The 13,297-nt window shown below is 38.6% G+C and overlaps 1 long non-coding RNA gene across 1 annotated transcript; it reads right to left on the minus strand.

Moving 5' to 3' along the window:
• Positions 1-1,189: 1,189 nt before the first annotated feature.
• Positions 1,190-4,793, minus strand: LOC143433934 (uncharacterized). The gene is made up of 3 exons (XR_013070371.1): positions 3,191-4,793; positions 2,075-2,178; positions 1,190-1,764 (listed from the first exon to the last, which is right to left on the minus strand). It is a non-coding gene; the product is annotated as an uncharacterized LOC143433934 (long non-coding RNA).
• Between the last annotated feature and the right edge of the window lie 8,504 nt (positions 4,794-13,297).

Raw genomic sequence — 13,297 nt, forward strand, 5'->3', positions numbered from 1 at the left:
TGCCCTGACCTTGGGATTACTCACCTTTCACTGGGTTGCATTGGAAACCAGAACTGTAGCTGGCTCTGCTATGCTTTCCTCCTAGGATTGATCTCACATTGCCCAAGCTGACCTTGAAGTCCCTATGCAAGGAGGATGGCATGGAACTCCTGTTCTTCCTGCCTCCACAGATCAAATGCTGGGACCACAATCTAATCAGACCCACTTGATAAATGCTACTTCACAGAGAATTTGAATTACTGAGCCAGACATAGCTGTGTCTCCTGTAGTCCAGGCAAATAAGGGTAGAGGCAGGGAATTCATATCATATTGTAGGTCAACTTGCTCTATGTTGTGAGTTATAGATCAGCCAGGACTTATATATCCCGAGCCTTTCTTTCAAAGGGAATGCTACATACTATGTGGCTGTTTTCATTTTATTCTATAATTGGCTATATTCTTATTTTTTGTTTTAGTATTTTGTTGTATAATATCAAAAGATATGTGAAATATATTGTAGTCAATTTTATGCTTCTTTGCTACCAACTCTCTCATTTCAGCATGTCCTCCTTATTCTTAACATTATAATCTGTGCGACCCACTTAATTTAATAAATTACTTGCAGGATCTTGGATAGTACATTATTTACTAGATGCTGGGAAACTTATCTGTAACTACCCAGCTGGGAAAAAAAGACACACCCTCGACAATTTTGATCTACATTTTTCATTGAAATAGAACTACATTACTTTCCCCTCTCTTCTCCCTCCGACCTCTTCCTGCCGCCTTTTTCTAACCCCTCCCAAGTTCCCAAATTCTATGTTTTAGGCTTTTTACTTTGTTATTGGCTGTTTTCAGAAGTACAAATGATAAGATGTTCATTCTAACACCAGAGGGAGAATGCATCCCTGGACTCATCAAATGGACCACTGGTACCTTTTCTTTGCTCAGAAGCATGATTTTTGGGAGTGTTTTCAAATTATACTTGGAAAGATACTTGGAGAAACACCATCTGAGTCTAACCTTTGAACTGTTTACGTTTCTCTGTGTGTGTGTGTGTGTGTGTGTGTGTGTGTGCACGCACTGGAAATTAAACATGAAGCCACATGCATTCCCGGCAAGCATGCTGTCAATGAACTAGATTTCCAGCCCTTAAATTACATGGAAGAACTTTAAAGCATTTTTTTTTGTGTTTGACTTGTTTTTTGTTGCTTTATTATCTGACTACAAAGGTAAGAGCCTAATTAACAACTTTGAACATCTGTAGAAGCATTTGTAGAAGCTACACTCTGTTGCTACTGGACATATTATCACAAGGAATCAGTGTTCTCTGCTTGCTTCCACTGACAGGACCTTGAAGTTCTAAGCGCGTAGAGAGAAACAATAACCATGACATCATACATTGCCATGTGATTTATCCAGAACTGCAGATTCTTTGGTTTAGACACAGAACAAGAGGAATGAATATACAGTGCCATGTGACATGTCTAGTGACAGGTCTTTCTCTAGTTCCTGCATCTGTCTCTTACAGTGATGATTGAGAGAGAAATGTCTCCAGCAGCTCAGGCATTTGAACACATGGTGCCCAGGTGCAATGCTGTTTGGGAGGTTTGGAATCTTTGGCATATAGAACCTTGCTGGAGGACATCAGTGAGGGTGGTCTTTGATAGTTTATAGCCTTGTCCCACTTTCATATTGTTCTCTCTTCTTTCCACATATGGTTAAATATATGCTTTATTAACTTCGTGATGCAGCCATGCCTCCTTCACCATTATGGTTCACACTCTGGAAACATAAAGCACAGGTCACTTTAGTCAAGATGATATGTCACAGCAACACAAAGTAACCAGCACACCCATCTACACTATTTTTTACTTAAAATGCACAATACTGCATATATTTGAAGGCTCATAAAACTCAAACCAGTGTTGACATTTCATAAATGCAGCTTCTGTTCCAGAACTAGAAGACACTGTCTCCCAGCAGACTTCCTAGTCATCTGGCTCTTACACTGATTTCATTCCTTCTTCCATGGCATTCCCTGAGCCTTAGGTGTAGGGGTTGTGTTAGAGATGTACCGTTTGGGATGGCATACCTCAGTTGCTTATTCTCTGCAGTTTGGTGAATTATAAACTCCAATAATAGTCTCCATGTGCTACAAAAGAAGCTTCTTTGATGAGGGCTGAGAGCTACACACACCTATGGATATATAAAGACAAGAACATAGAATGTAGTTAGACATTATACTGATGTACCAAATGGGCAATAACAGGTTTTACTCTCCAGTCTATGACTCTCCAAGCAGTAGTAGTTGGCTAAGTTTGCAGTGCTCTATATGAACTTCCTTCTATTAGTGGGCCCTAAGTACAATTAAACAACTATTGGTCAACCTCAAGGTAAAAAATAACACCATTGCACCCCTGTGTTGTCTTGCCAGTCTGGTCATTGTTGATGTTCACAGAATTTACAGCTGGTTAGGACCATTGATTTCTTTTTTCCCTTACCAGCTTACTTATTAGCTCCTTCCAATACCATGAGAGCTTGTCTCCGAGGAGAAGGTGTCCAGATCAATTCTAGTCTGAGTCCTCATAGTCCTCTGTCTAAACTGTATGGTGCCTTCAGCAACAGGATCTATCCTTCATGTTCTGATAGATAACCAAGGACAATGGTGATAGCATAAATTGTTTAGGGAGTCTCTCAGCTCCCTCCTCTGACCAACAGGACAAAGTGAGGTTTCCCATGGCACTCTGATTTGCATTAGTCTGTGACTATTAGTGGAATCATTATCACCACATGTAGCATAAATCAATTTAAACTCCATATACAAACATATATAGTAGATTTACCTTTCTGTAATAATAAACAATATTTCCTTATGGTAGTTTCAAGCATCTTTAATTCTGTGTATCTGTCCTTCCTTCCTCTCCCTTTGTATTACCTTTCCTCTGCCCTCCCCAGTTAGAGCCTCTTCCCTTTTCCCCATTTCCCTCTTCATAGGACCTGCATCCTACTAACTCCCTCTAGAGCTCCCTTCTCCACAAAATGCCTTCTAATTTCCTGGCTTCTTCCTTTGCTCCAGGTTATAGGGTCACATTTCTAGAAGCACAAATAAGGAAGAAATGTGGCACTTTCCCCTCTGGGTCTGGGTTACCACACTCAGTATAATTTGTTAGACAAGTTTAACCATACAAATTTCAAGTGAGAGTTTTACCTTTGATAGAACTGTAGTACATTTTCCAGACTCTCATTAAACAGGCAGGAGGAGCAAATGGATTTTATGTGGCATGCAGCCATCCATAAATTTAATTCCAACACAAAGGGAAGAAAATGTTAAAGGCCAGTTATCAGAATGAAATCTATATATATAAAAATTAACTGTCTATCTAAGTGTTCATTATCATATATTCTAATTTTTTCAAAATAAAACAAAGAACTACATGGTTCTGATATATAAAACCATGCACATCTAAAAATTTAACTATAATGTAAAAAACTGAGTTTAAAATTAGCAAGACATAGGTTAGAGAGAAATTCAACTGTTAAGATCAGTGGCTCTTCTTCCAATGGTCCTGGCTCAATTGCAGAACATATCATGGCTTCTAACAGCCGTCTATAACTCCAGTCCGAGATGATCCAAAGCCCTCTTCTCACCTCCACAGTACCAGGCTGGTACAGGTTATATAGTCAAAGATGCAGACAAAATAACCACATGTACAAATGAAACAAAATTTTAAAAAATCAAAATTAGTGAAGCATCTGTAATAACAATAATTTTAAGGCTGTTATTTCATTTAAGGAAACAGACATTTTACATGCTGACTATTATGAAGAAAGATCCAAAGCAATAAGAAATACAATTTTATTGTCGCTGTCTTTACAGTTATAGGAATTGCCTGAAAGAAATTAAAAATGAAGTCAAAACACTAATGCATCATAATTAAAACACATGGATGAATTCAGTGTTAAGACGAGGCCTGCAGTATTGTCAGACCTCATCCCAAATATGACTATCCTACTTTACTATGACTACAGAAAGGATGTTAATGTTAATGCATCATTCTTATGATTTGTATTTCTTGCATGTATGGTCATATTTCTAGCACTCTTTCTTATTTCTACTGGTTAACTATTCAGCTATTAAAATGAGAACATTATGAATTTTTCAGGCAAATGGATGGAACTAGAAAATATCATCCTGAGTGAGGTAACCCAGACCCAAAAGGACATGCATGGTATGTACTCACGAATAAGTGGGTTTTAGCCAAAAAGGTCAGAACACCCATGATACCATTTATAGAACCTAGGAAGTAAAACAAGAGGGAAGGCCCAAGTGTGGGTACCTGAAATCCATATAGAAGTGGAACAAATTAATCATGGGAGGCAGATGGAAGTAGGAGACTCTGTGAGATGAGGAGGGGAGAGGTGAAAAGAGGGGAAGGATCGGGTATGGAGAAAGACAGGAGGGACACACAGAAGGCCAAGAAAATGAATAGAAATATGCAGCAGTGGCAGTTAGGTGTCAGGGAGAACCTCTAGAAAGTCTCAGATACCTGAGATGTGAGAGGCTATCAGGACTCAATGGGGATGACATTTAGCCAAAATGGCTAACAGTGTGAAAATGGAAGCAGAAGTGATCACCTTCAGTAGATAGACATGGCCCCCAATTGAGGTTGAGGGCCACCTACCCATCTTCAAAAATTTTAAACCAGATTTGTTCCTGTCTAAAGGAAATATAGGTATAAAAATAGTGCAAAGACCGAGAAAGGCCACCCACTGACTGACCCAACTTGGGATCCATCCCATGCATGCACACCAAACCCTGACACTATTACTAATGCCATACTGTGCTTGCAGAGAGGAGGCTGACATGGCTGTCCTCAGAGTCTTTACAAGCAACTGACTGGGACAAATGAAGATTCTTACAGCCAAACATTGGATTAAGGTCAGGGACCAATATGAAAGAGTTAGAGGAAGGACTGAAGGAGGTGAAGGGGATTGTTTCCTGTAGACAGGAACAATTCTGGGTTAAAAATTTTGAAATGGGTGGGTGGCCCCATTCCTCAACCGGGAGCCATGTCTAACTACTGGAGGTGGTCTCTTCAGATTCTAACTCCTCTCTGTTGGGTATTTTGACTAATGTCATCCCCAATGGTTCCTGGGAGCATCTCGATTCCCTGGTGTCTGGGACTTTCTAGTGCTACCCCTGTTTCCCACTCCCCATTGCTAAATATTTCTATTTCTTCTCCTAGCCCTCTGAATTTCCCTACTTTCTCTTCCCATACCAAATTCTGCTCAATTTATTCCCTTTCCCTCCACTCTACCTGCCAGGTTTCTCCCTCCATCTGCCTTTGTGATTATTTTGTTCCCTCTTCTAAGCAGGATTGAAGCATCCACACTTTGGCTTTCCTTCTTGTGAAGTTTCATCTATGAGTTGTATCATGGGTGTTTGGAGTTTGAGGGCCAATATCCACTTATTAGTGAGTACATACCATGTGTGTCCTTTTGGGACTGGGTTACCTCACTCAGGATGGTATTTTCTAATGCCATCCATTTGCTTGCAAAATTTATGATGTCATTGTTTTTATAGGTATATAGTATTCCATTATATAAATGTACCATATTTTCTGTAACCATTTTTCCATTGAGGGACATCTGGGTTGTTTCCAGTGTCTGGCTATTATAGATAAGGCTTGTATGAACATACTGGAGCATGTGTCCTTGTTATATGTTGGAGCTGTTTTTGTCTATGTCCACTAGTGTTATAGCCAGGCCTTCAGGTAGAACTATTTCCAATTTTCTGAGGAATGGCCAAATTGATTTCCAAAGTGGTTGTATGAGCTTGCAATCCCACCAGCAATGAAGGAGTGTTCCTCTTTCTCCACATCCTTGCCAGTATCTGCTGTCACCTGAGTTGATGATCCTAGCCATTCTGACTGGTGTGAGCTAAAATCTCAGGGTCATTTTGATTTGCATTTCCCTGATGTCTAAGGATGGTGATCATTTTTAGGTGCTTCTTGGCCATTCATGGTTCCTCAGTTGAGAATTCTCTGTTTAGCTCTGTACCCATTCTTTTTTGATAACATTTGGTTGAAAGTCCATTTTATTGGAGAATAGAATCACTACTCCAACTTGGTTCTTGGGACTACTTGCTTGGAAAAATTTTTCCAGTCTTTTATTTTGAGGTAGTAACTGACTGTGTCACTGAGGTGTTTTTCCTGCAAGCAGCAAAATTAACGGTCCTGTTTACATATCCAGTCTGTTAGCCTATATCTTTTTATTGAAGAAGTGAGTCAATTGGTATTGAGAGATATTAGGGATCAATGATTGTTGTTTCCTGTTACTTTTGCTATTATAGATGGAATTATGTTTGTGTGTTTCTCTTCTTTTGGGTATTATGGGAAAAGCAAATTCTTGCTTCTTCTTGGGTATAGTTTCCCTCCTTGTGTTAAAGTTTAGGGCGGGATTAGTGAAAAAATAGTTTAAATTTGGTTGTGTCATGGATATCTTGGTTTCTCTATCTATGATGATTGAGAGTTTTGCTGTGTATAGTAGCCTAGGATGTCATTTGTGTTTTCTTAGGGTCAGCATGCCATCTCAGCAAGATCTTCTGGCTATAAGAGAATCCATTGAGAACTTGGTATAATTCTGATAGGTCTTCCTTTATATGCTTGGCTTTTCCCCTTACAGCTTTTAATAGTATTTCTTTGTTCTGTCTTTTTAGTGTTTTGAATATTATGTGATGAGAGGATTTTCTTTTGTGGTCCAATCTAGTTGGTGTTCTATAGGCTTATTGTACATTTATTGCCATCTCTTTCTTTAGGTTAGGGAAGTTTTCTTCTGTGACTTTGTTGTAGATGTTTACTGGTCCTTCGAATTTGGAATCTTCACTCTCTTGTATGCCTATTATTCTTAGGTTTATTCTTTTCATTATGTTCTGAATTTCCTGGATGTTTTGAGTTAAGGGCTTTTTGCACTTTCTATTGTCTTTGACTGTTCTGTCAATATCTTCTATGTCTGACATTCTTCTATCTCTTGTATTCTGTTGATAATGCTTTTACATCTGTAACTCCTGATCTCTTTTCTAGGTTTTCCTTTTCCAGGGTTGTCTCCCCTGTGATTTCTTTATTGTTTGTATTTCCATTTTTAGATCCTGGATGATTTTGTTCAATTCCTTCACCTCTTTGATTGTGTTTTCCTGTATTTCTCTTAAGGGATTTATGTGTTTCTACTTTAAGGGCTCTACCTGTTTACCTGTGTTTTCCTGTATTTCTTTAAGGGAATTATTTATGTTCTCTCCTTAAGGTCCTCTATCATCTTCATGAGATGGGATTTTAGGTCAGAATCTTACCTTCCATGTGTGTTAGGATATCCAGGGCTTGCTGTGGTGGAAGAACTGATGGTGCCAAGTCACACTGGTTTCTGTTCTTATGTACTTGCACTTGCCTCTTGCCAACTGGTTTTCTCTGGTGTTAACTGGCCTTGCTGTCTCTGACTGGAGTCTGTTTCTCCTGTGAGCCTAATGGACCTTCTTGGATCACGTTGTCTCTGGGTGGGGCAGTAGGAGGGCTGAAACATGCAGTGTGCTTCCACATGTAGTTGTGGACCAAAAGGAAAGTGTGTGCAGTATGGAGGTCCTGCAACCTTTAAACCCCTGGGCAGGGGATGAGGAGGGATCCCAGTTAAGCCAGGTATTGGGGCAGGGGGTTCTCACCTGAGACCCTGATTGTGTCAGAACTTCTGGGGGTCACACTGTCTCTGGGTGTACCCAGGGTAGGGAGGTTGCTCCTCAGTGTGGTTGCAGACAGGAAGTTAATTTTCCCTAACTTTAAAATAGGGTCTGTATTCTCATACATTTTATTAATAGTTCTATCATTTAAATTACATATAGTTTTACATAAAACTGTATGTAATTACATAAAGTTTTACAATTACATAAAGTTTTACAATTCTACTGTTTCACTGATCTATAAAAGAAAATGAAAAAGATCATTAAATTAAATCTGACGAATACCATAAGAACTTTATGGATTAGTTTTCAAAGTAAAAACAGGAAAAAAAGAAGAAGTAAGGTTTTCTTTCAAATCTATTTTATAAATTCACTAGAAATAAATTATTCTACTAAAATCATATAAATTTACATATATTTACTGTGTAAAATCTTTCCTTCAGTTTTTATCTGACATATACTGCACATTACTAAAACAAAAGGGTTTTAAAGAAATATAATCCGTACAGTCCCTTCTGTTTCTAATGCTTTCAGTTAACCTTTATAAACAGTATATGTCTATAAAATATTTTAATAACCTGTAGGAAGACAACAACTAATACCTAGGTACATTGAATAGTACTTTGTGCTTTTGACATTAATAAATTTTGTATATATGTGAAAGATATTCAATAAGTTATTTAGTTATTTCCATTTTACTTCTTATTTCATATATGTTAAGGAAAAAACATAGTTGGAGATGGTGTTCAGTAGAAAATTCTCTTTCTTACACACACACACACACACACACACACACACATACACACACACACATACACACAAGAAATCTCATGACCCATGAGTTTGGAGACTGAGTCAGACACAATTCAATTTCAAAGATTGCAGCTATTAGTTTTAACGCACTAAATGCACTAATTTAAACCACTAATTTATGCTTCCTATTGATCTAGTTAAAGACTCCTCCTCATGCCAAAGTGGAGGACCCCACACCAATACATGTATGTACCTACTGGACTGATATGGACAATGCTAAATAAACAAAAAATTGCCAAAGGAGGACATGAAATTGCAAGGCTGATATGATAGTAGGCATGGCAGGGGAAGTTGAAACAGAGAGTGTAAACTGATTACAACTAAGATACATTATATACATGTATCAAAATTTTATAGAGCAAAATGAACATTTTAAAAAAAATCTAAAAATTTGACACTTATTTTAAAAACTAGAAATAACAAAAGCCTCATTCCTGGCTGAAGTGTGGTCCAGTGTTGAGGATTGGCTACTAGGGAGGATAATCAGGGTTTTGAGGGTGTAGCCATGAGTAAGATGACCTCATATACTCTAGTAGATGGCCACACACAAAAGTATATAGGCAGCACAAGTTAAATTATATAGATTACTCTTTAAAGCTGGGTGAGAGTCATTAGTAAAAGTAGATCTGAGGAGAGTAGGGTGAATGCAACCAAAACACTTTGTTCTCATGTGTAAATCATCAATGAACTAGCAAAAGATCTTATAAAAGAAAAAATAATAATAAAAAGAAAATAGTACTGGGAATACAACTCAGTAGTACAGTGCTTGCCTAGCATGTGTGAGAACACAAGAATGAGGCCAGAGGTAAGTAAGGGTTGTGAAAGATTCTTTACTTTAAATCATTTCTGTACTGAAGAACTTAGTAAAATATTAGGCATTTAGAAGTATTTCATTGGGGATGTTGACTGAAGCATTAATGATGCCACAAAAAATTTAAATACAAAATGAGATTTCTATGACTTTGAAGAATATGCATTTATTTATGAAAATATTTATGATTAATTTGTGTCATTTGTATAATCTTCTCAATTTGCATGAGTCAGAAATTCTCTTCCCTACAAAACTCTAAAAGTAACTCTTTAGTCTCCCTACACATCTGTAGCATGATGGAAACATATAAAACATTTCTTTAATGCCAAGATACCCTACCTCAAGTGATACAGTTCTTACCGTATTGCTCCTTAAATCTCTAGGTGAGGTTTTCTGTCTTCTCCTTCTGACAACTCCCTGTACCTTTTTTTTTTTTATATGTAAGTAATTCCAGGTAATATTCTGCTTACGTTGACAAGTCTTTCATGCACATAAGTTGAATGGAAAACCACCAGTAGGTTACAAGAACCTGATGTGGAGTAACCAGAAAAAAATACAAGAGATATTTCAGTATAATAAAACAATGTCCACTTTGATGCACACTCATATGCTTAGTACATGTGTAATGAGTAACTTCAAACTAAAATACATTATAATAAACTTTTAGTATAAAAATGAAGATATATTAACCGGGCAGTGGTGGAGCATGCCTTTAATCCCAGCACTTGGGAGGCAGAGGCAGGCAGATTTCTGAGTTCGAGGCCAGCCTGGTCTACAGAGTGAGTTCCAGGACAGCCAGGGATACACAGAGAAACCCTGTCTCGAAAAACAAAAACAAACAAACAAACAACAAAAAAAGAAAAGAAAATATATCTGTTTTGAGTCAGCTTAAAGTCTAAGAGACAGGGAAGTACAACAAGTATAGACAATGTAACTTCACATAAATGTTGAGATGATACATAGTTACGTTATCAAATCTGTTGGTCCAGGAAGATGTCCCAGATGAAGACATAGTATACTGAGAAGGAAACATGATGAGGAAGAGCTTGAACAGAGGATGAAAGGCAGTCCCTCTACAGTGTGTGGTGAGGCTCTGTTGGCATCTGTCACCAGCCAAGGCAAAAGAACATACAAAGTGCAGCCAAGACCTATCTGGATGGATTAGACAAAAGAGGCACTAGTGCAAGAACAACCCCTAAACTTCTTCAGAAAATATCATCCTGAGTGAGGTAATCCAATCACAAAAGAACACACATGGTATTTACTCACTGATAAGCGGAGATTAGCCCAAAAATCTGAAACAACAAAGATTCAACTACCAGACTACATGAAGCTCATGAAGAAGAAAGAACAAGTAAGGATGCCTAGGTCTTTCTTAGAAGGAGTAACTAAATACCCAAGGGAGCAAATATGGAGTCAAAGTGTGGGACAGAATCTGAAGGGGGGGTTGTAGGGAGACCATTCCATCTGGGTATTCATTCCATGGGCAGTCACCAAAAATAGACGCTGACAGGGATGTCAGGATGGGAAAGCTGACAGCAGCCAGATAAGGCTATCTCCTTAGAGGTCCCCCAGAGTCGGACATACCCAGAGACAGATACCCACAGCTATCCATTAATCTGATCAAAGGTTCCCAATGGAGGAGTTAGAGAGTAAGTAGAAGGAACCTTAAGGGCTGGTGGCCCTGTGAGGAGAGCAACAATACCAACCAGCCAGAGCTCCCCAGGGTCTAAACCACCAGCCTAGGAGCACATATGGAGAGACACATGACTCCAGCTGTATATGTAGGGGAGGATGGCCTTGTCGGGCATAGGTGGGAGACAAGATCATTGGTACCCTGAAGGCTGAGCACAGAGGGGCGGGAATCTGAGGGTGGGGAGGGAGGCTGGGTGTAGGTGGGTAAACACCTTCATAGAGGCAGGAGGAAGGGGGATGGGATAAGGGGTTCCTGGGTGGTGGGGGAAATATGGTAAGGGGATAAAATTTGAAATGTAAATATTATATCCAATAAAAGAGGGGAAAAAATAGAAAAGCGGTTAGAACCAACATTCTTAATAAAATGTCAGCCCTCTTTAAAAAAAAAAACTATCTTGATACTAAAAGTTGTTTTGAGAATTGTATATTGCAGAATGATCAGCCTTGGTGTATCTACTCAACAAGCAAGCTGGGCAGACCTGCTCAAACCTCTGAGGTCCGGGAATTCCATCTGGAGGCAGCGAAGACACAGCATCAGAGGATTGTCAACTTGCTCGCCCCCCCCACTCCTCTTCTAATATCTCAATGCCCATAATCAGCTTGAAGAAACTAATGATGAGTCAGTGCCCCTATTCCCTGGGCATGGGGACTAACGTGGTAAATGTTGGGCTGTCTCTCTAGGGAAAAGTAGTGGTTTTGTTGGAATAGAGAGGATTAGCTAGGGTTTACAGCATAGCCATAACCTATTAGTAGAAATCTGTATAATTAATATCAAGATGAAGATATAAATTCTTAAATGGCACCAATTTACTTTGTTTACAAATTTTAAGATTTTCACTGGCATGAGCTTCTTAGTGATATAAGAGTGAGATGAATATTGTTACTCCCATAGGCATTGTACCAGTATAACACAGTTAGGAATACAAAGCTTAGACCCAGTCCTTCTTTAACTTTTTTAACTGATTTGAGATGGTCAGCCTGTGAGTTAAGGGACTATAGCAAATTCATGGCTTGGAGTTTATTATAAGGGTGTTCTCTATGTTTTATTTAGAAATAGCTGAGTGGAGTTAACAGGCAACAGTCCAGATTACCTTACATGGATAGCTGGTTTTCGAAACATCAGAAATCCTTAGAATTGACATGACAAACATTTCAGTATTAATGTTCATTTTCCTTAGAGACCTGTCTGCTCCAGACAGCTTCCTATATTGAACTCTAAGAAGAAATTGAGCATCCTTGGAGTTACTCCAGTTGTGGTGAGACAGCCACTAGGCAAGAATTGCCACTTTCCTTCTACAGACAAATTACTGTCCAGAAAAGGACACACTTGCAGAATAGTCGACTGATTATATCTGCCTAGACAGAGTAATCAGCCCTTAATAATTCTGCAGCACTAAGGTCTGTCAGATGATCCTGGGCCAGAAGGCAGAAGAACAGATGCTCCAACGTTTTGAAGTAGAGAGACTGTCCAGGTGTTCAGAGGTCTCTATAAATTGGCTAAGTTTTAGAAACTATGATTTGTGCTTCCCACAATTATAGTTAACTCAGTCATTCTGGATTTCTGATGGGGTTGAAAACATATAGCTATTGACCTTAAGAGAAAAGACTTGAGTGGATGGTCGTCAGTTGACATTCATCCTAAAGCCAGGTTCAGAACTACATGTTTTAGTTAGAATAGATGACAGAGGAGCTGGTTAGTCAACAAAAGGATGGACTGGGTATTAGGACTATCCTGTACCTCACTGGTACAAATTGGCATAATTATGTTCTAATTGTATTTTGAGAGAAAAGTTTCATTTTAACAGGAAGGGTGATGTGTAGGAGGAGCTAAGGTAGGAGGAGTACTGAGAGGAAGAAAAGGAGTAAGAAGAGGAGAAGAAGAAAGAGAGGAGAAACTAGGTGAAGAAAGAGATAAAGAGGGGGGGAGACAGGGAGGCAGAGGTTCAAGTATCTCCACCAGTCAAAGATAGTTGTTATATCTAGGTTGGTCAGTGGGTTACACCTCTGATTGAACAATTCCAAACTTATAAAGCCTATGATTAACATTATTTTTAAAAAATGTATAAATGCAAAAAGGAAAAGGGGGCATGGGATAGAGGTTTCCTAAGGAGGGTGGGTGGGGGGAATGGGGAAAGGGGATGCCATCTGAAGTGTAAATAAAATATCTAATAAAAAAATAAAAAAGAAAGAAAAAAAGATCTATGAAAATTATATATCTATAAATATTCTAACTCTAAATATGTTATAAAAGTAATAAAATCATATTTAAATTT

This window comes from Arvicanthis niloticus, unplaced genomic scaffold, assembly GCF_011762505.2.
Source record: "Arvicanthis niloticus isolate mArvNil1 unplaced genomic scaffold, mArvNil1.pat.X pat_scaffold_65_arrow_ctg1, whole genome shotgun sequence".
In the NCBI taxonomy this organism is placed as follows: Eukaryota; Metazoa; Chordata; class Mammalia; order Rodentia; family Muridae; genus Arvicanthis; species Arvicanthis niloticus.